General features: G+C 32.0%; 1 long non-coding RNA gene across 1 annotated transcript; it reads left to right on the top strand.

The window, feature by feature from the left end:
- The first annotated feature begins 2419 nt into the window (after nt 1-2419).
- Nucleotides 2420-5676, top strand: LOC126706530 (uncharacterized). Its single transcript, XR_007648638.1, has 2 exons — nt 2420-2588; nt 5396-5676. It is a non-coding gene; the product is annotated as an uncharacterized LOC126706530 (long non-coding RNA).
- The last annotated feature ends 665 nt before the right edge of the window (nt 5677-6341 follow it).

The following is a 6341-nucleotide window of genomic DNA, read 5'->3' as shown; positions in this document are numbered from 1 at the left end:
ATCCTTTCAAGATTACCAACTCACCCATTGGTTGCCTAGACCACTGCCATTGTTCAGTTCATGTCTGCTGCACCACTACCCATTTCATGACAAAATTCCCTTTTGTTTGTTCTTGTTGTATACCTCTACCTCACTACCTAGCTCTATGGCACGCATCAGATAGTCTCAACCATTTATTACTTCTTTTGGGTAAGATACCATCCCAACAAGATATATTTCCCAAAAGAAGTCACGGCAAGAAACCAAATATAGACCCCCTTTTCCCCCCCACCACCAAACCACACCTTCTGAATCCCCTTGACCGATGGACCCATCTCCCTTGTATTGGCTGGGTATAGGTTGGTGGTGCCCCGGCCTTTCTATGCTTACTCTACTATCTTCTGTGTTTGCATCCCATGCTGTTTCTGCTGTAGCAGATTAGCTTTGTTTTGGTCTGCTGCGTATTTTGTCTTATTTCTTTATGCGTTTCCTGCTACGTTTGTCATTTTCCTTTGGTTTGGCTTTTCTTTCCTTCACGTGATTCCTGCTACTGACACTTCCTATCGTTCCTTGTTTCTTTTCATCATGCTTCTTCATATCAGCTTTCACGCCTATCCTTTTATACAAAAGAATTTGGGCCTTTGTGGGCTAGATAATGTTGACTGGATCAAAAGGGTCTTGGGCCCAATTTGTCTTTGTCTGCCAAAGCCATTCTGTCAAGGAACTGTATAATGCGGCAAATCTGTATTCTGCGGCAGATCTGTATTCTGCGGCAGATTTGCATTTTGCTATAGATTGCTTTCCCTTGCATTTCTTTCTTTGGACCTCTCTTGCTCTTTGGTCTTCTTGGTGGGCCTTTGGGCCTTGTTTTTCATTGGGCTTTCTTCCTCATGGGCTTTTGGATATGGATTTGCAAAAATGGGCATCAACACTTATCAATGAAATCACTTTTTTCCCCACCAATAACAACCTACTATTTATGATTTATAATGAAAATGTTGTGAACATAGTATTTCTCTTTTGAAAATATTAAAACATCTTGTTGTCATTACAATATTTTCACAACTGCTGAGGTGTCAATTCTTTACAAGTCAAAATAAAATATAACAAAGTTGTAAAGATATTAAGAATATGTTGTGCTATTCTTTGTTTTTCTAGAATTTTTTTAGTCAATTTCTGTTGAGCCAAAATTCATTGTTTCACATACAATTTTCTTGGGTTGAATTTTGTATTTTGTTTTGTATTTCTTTTTTCTTTATGCACCATTTTAAGTAAAAACAGATAAATTTAATATTAAAACACTTTTCATTCTTTATGTTTAGAGTAGTTCACAATTCCTCCTTAAACTTTAAAATCAAGCAATTTCCCCATTAATATTTTGGAAAAGAGCAAATATGTCATATTTTTATTCTTTCAATAAAACTCTAATGCAATCATATGGTTCTTAAAATATTCCATTGTGTAGTAGCTAAAATATTCCCACTAAATTTTAACATCCTAGAAATTTTCTTCACGTATTTTGAGTTTTAGGTGATAATAATGCTTAGAAAGTTGGAATGGTAATATAAGGTGCTTTATTTGTTAAATCTTTGAAACTTATAATCTATCTAATGAAAAATTCGATGACACATGCCTTTTGTTATCTTTTTTTCCTTGCCTAAAATGGGTGTTCATAAAAACTAATTAAGCTAAACATTACACCTCAACTCATGTAAAATGATGAAGAAGAAAGTATGGATGACAAAATTTTCATCGTGTATGGTTGAAGGTATTTGATGAAGAGTTTCAATTGTAGCATATGACATCATTCTTTGCGAAAATTTAATTATTGTGATAAGGTTTTAGCAAAACTCAGCTGCTTATTATTGAAAGATAATGATCTCCATTATCATTCTTAAAAGTTTTTAATGAGTGAATATTGCATTTTGCAAATTAGTATCAAAATTCTTATACAAATGAGATTAACTTTATATGACATACATTTTTATTTATTTATTTTTATGTATATAGTTTCATACTTCTTCAAATAAAAATTCTATCTTAATTTTCTTACTGTAAAGGTAGCACGTGCCACCCACACTCGTATATATAAAAAGCGCAAATGCATGTTGTAACATCCCAGCCTAATTGCATGATTAATTTATGAATTTATATATTTGTTATTATTTTAATTACCTTAAGTGCATAAGGCTTTGATATTGTAATATTATAAAAGATATATGCTCTTTTAATGTTATAGAAAAAAGTTTATAAAGGTAAGAGGTATATGTGCATAATTATTTTATTAGTTAGGCCTTTCTAGAATATAGAACCATGGTAGGGTGATAAGTATAAATGTTAAAAGTTGTAAAGGTGAGTCATCAACTCACTTTCCCTTAGCAATACACGTGCCCCACCCAAAACTTTCTCCCTAATCTTTTCTTTGTTGTTGCACCAAATTCATTCTTGTGTTTCTCTGTTCTTCATTTTTTGTTCTTTCTTTTTCCTCTTTCGTTGTTCTTGAATTGGCAGCACTATCTCACACCAACAACCCTCCTCTCACCGAAACCATAGATATCTCTTTCTAAGAAGAAATCAAACTCTTACTAAAGTTTCAGTTTCAATTGTGGGTAAGTAAATAAGATTATTTTTTGCTATGGGTAATTTTAATGGTGTAATGGTTTGTTTAGTTTCCCTTCTATATTCTCTAATTTGATTGTTAGAAGTTGAAATTTGTGGTTTTGTGTTAGCAATTTGAAAGATTGAAGATATTATGGTTAATTGGATGCCTATTAATGTATTCTAACATGTGCAGTATAGGTATAAAAATACCCACATGAAATGAAGACCTTTTGTAATTAGTTGATGATTTTGTGAGAAAATATGTTAAACCTGTCTCTGTGATAGATTCAGTGTTTACAACATGAAAATTTTGGATTAAATCATATTCTGTGAATTAGGATGCTAGGAGTAGTTCTTATGAATTCTAAGACACACATGGTTGTAATGGAAGTAACCTCAAAGAAATTGGATCAATATAAAAATAATGGTTTAATTTCTAATTTGAATGAAATTCTGTTAGGCTAGATTTGAGTATGTTGTCTTGTATAGTTTTTAGTAAATCACGATTTTATACTTTAACTCTGAAATTGATATAGTATCTACTAGACATCCAGAGGAGTGACTTTGTAAAATTGGATAAAAATTGGATGTGAATAGATAGCCCATTTGTATTTTATAAATGAGGTATATGCTGCTGAAATAAGCAGTGAATAGTAAATAATATACCTAATTTTAAGGATTTAATTTTAAAGTTAGGGTGAATGTTTTAAGGTATAAATTAGTATGCTCATCTTTTGGTATGTGAATGTTCAAATAGTATGTAAAACACCTATAAACGTTTAGACCCCCAATTTACAAATTACCAACACAAGCTTATAATCAAACAATGTATATGCAAAATATGATAATAAGCTAAAACAGAATTGGTAAAATAATCTAAACCAAAATTAATCACAACCACAGTAGTAATTAAAAGGCAAAGATTAAGAGAAGAGAGATGCAAACACAAAAATAATACAGCGATGTGTTATCGAAGACGAAATCGAAGTTCTCAACGTAAAATCTCTCCGCCGCCCTCCAAGCGGTCAATAATCCATTAGAGAATAAAGTTGGGATACATGAATAGTAGAAGACCCTTCAAACTTAATCTACCTAGTGCACCTAAGCCCTCCAAGCTTCTTGCTCCAATATGGTTATGCCAAACCTTATCTTCTTTAACTTACTGGATCCCGCAATAGCCCATTGCATCAACCAAAATAAATTGATCCCTTTTGAATTGCTTCCCAAACACCAAAATACCTTTTCACAGATATGGGTATGGTGAGATAAGGATTTGGCTAAATATACCTCTCAAGGATGTATCAATGGAAAGGGTGAGAGTAAAGGAATTTGGAGAATCAAAGGATGAAGATTGTGGATGAGTCAATCTTGTTTTTCTTTAGGGTTTCTCTCTCAAAATTCTCTCTGGAAGCTCTTTACATTTCGTGGGTATAAGGATATTTATAGTAGGGTGTGTATGGAATGCGAAGAGTCAATTACAACCAAATAGGGTATTTTGGCGACTCGAGCTCACGACTGGAATGAGTTGCGAGTTTGAGTCGTGAGCTAACTGCCTTGCCAGACTGGAGGTTTTGTCATGTAATGCAACAATTGGTGTAACCCTTCAGCTCCCCTTGCATGCTTCACATATTTGCTATTCTGGCGACTTACCAGTTGTGAGCCAATCACGAGATCTAGTGGCGAGACTCTTCTAGATTGCACACTATTGAGCTTTATTGCACACTATTGAGCTTTTCTTCACACTCTCTCACACACTACCTAACATGATTCCCACCTAAATATCGGGTTTTTAATTGCTAAATTACAAGCAAATTTGGCACGAAAAAAAGCCAATTAATGATTGAATAAATTCAACCTTACAGTATGTCTAGATCATAGATAAATTTTGTATGCCTTAATTTCTCTTTGGTTTGGTATATAATGTGTTTGATGAATGTATCTTGTGCTGTGGGAACCTTTGTGTGATATGAATTAAAATTTTCTTGAGTTCGAGAGTTAGATTGTGATTCATGTATAAGTTTATATATTTAGGAAGATGTATTAGTAATAAGTTTTGGTCCTTCATTTAGGTGATGAGAATGAGAATGAGAATGTGGAAATATTTATGTAAAAGTATAGTTATCAGAAAAATATAGTTTTCGGATTATTTCATTGTTATGATCTGAAATTAGCTAGTAAGGGTTATAGTACTAGCATTTCCAAGGAAATTTTGATTAGCCATTATAAATGGTGAGGACTTTGTTGTACCTGCCCTCATTGGGAATGGCCAACTTGTGGATATGCCAATCGACCCCCATGGTTGATGATATGATCACACCGAAAGGGGTGTGATACTTTCTGATATGATCCTAGGATTTCCTAGCATTGTGGGGAATGCTGGATGCTTGGCACAATGTGCTAGAAGCCTCCCAAAGTTGTGATAGATTTACAATTAGATTGACTAATATGTATTATGAATGAGCTATTAAGCTATTTGGAATTTATAAGAAAAGTATGATGATAAGAAAGGTATGTTGAATGTGCTATAAGTCTAATGGAATGTTTATGATAAAATATTTTATAGTCTATTTAAAGATAAGGTTACTGAATTATGTTTAAGTTCTTTATTATATCATTTTCATTATTATATGAAAGGAAAATGATGTATTTTCATCTAAAAGTTCATAAGTTATTTTAAGAATAGTATGAATACTATTGAAGACTATTTATCAAAGCTGGCATATCCATAAAATATTTGATTTACATGCATTCTTATTAAATGCTCATGGAGCTTAAAACCTTATTGAGTTTCGCAGCTCACCCTATTATATTTCAGTGAACAGGTTCTTTTTTGGAAGCAACGAGAGTATTAGAGGTGGCAAGGAATCTATGATTCTCGTTTGTCAGAATATATAGTTTTTTTTTGTTATATAGTAGTTTAGTTTTTTTGTTGTATAGGAGGAATCAAGATGTACTTGATCCTTTTAAGTATAGATGTAATTCAGAACCTTAGTTTGTTTTGAACCCCAAATGTATGTCTTTGGGGTTAGGCTTGTAAATAAGAATTTTGCTAAATGTTTAACTGTGTAATATTTACACGAATACCTTAAGTTTCAACCAAGTTGTAATTTTGCAAAGTTTGAAATGAAATGAAGTTTCAAAGTTTTACAAATCTTGTATATTATGGCTTTCATGCAAGGAAAGAAAAAGGAATACAAGAAACAATTTTTGATAAGCACCTTCAACTTTAGTTGGTTCGTGTTAGTATTGATGTAAACTTGATATTAACATGGTGATCATGCTCTAAATTTTGAAATATAGGTTTGGGTCGTGACACCCGTAGCTACAGTAGCTATAGTGTCTTTAGGTTTGTTCAATATACACTGTAGCTATAATAGCTATAGTTTTATTTTATTTTATTTTATTATTTTTTTTAGTCATCGGTTTGTGTTTTATTTTTTCTTTTAAATATTTATATGAGCTGGCATATATATTGTTATATTGACACAACAAATTTCACAATATTTTCACAATTATTGAGGTGTCAATTTCTTAAAGGTCAAAATAAAATAATAAAATATGAGACTGTGATCAACCACGACTGAAAATAAATATTTTGTGTCTTTTGGTTTGTTCAATTGACATAGTAGCTATAGTTTTTTTTTTTTTTTTAATCATCGGTTTGTTCCTTTTTTTTTTTTCTTTCTTTTAAATATTTATATGAGTTGGCATATATATTATTATACTGACATACAAATTTCACAATTATTGAGGTGTCAATT

Source organism: Quercus robur, chromosome 2 (assembly GCF_932294415.1).
Source record: "Quercus robur chromosome 2, dhQueRobu3.1, whole genome shotgun sequence".
NCBI lineage: Eukaryota > Viridiplantae > Streptophyta > Magnoliopsida > Fagales > Fagaceae > Quercus > Quercus robur.
The sequence above is the reverse complement of the archived record's forward strand: the minus strand, read 5'-3'. Positions and strand labels throughout refer to the sequence as shown.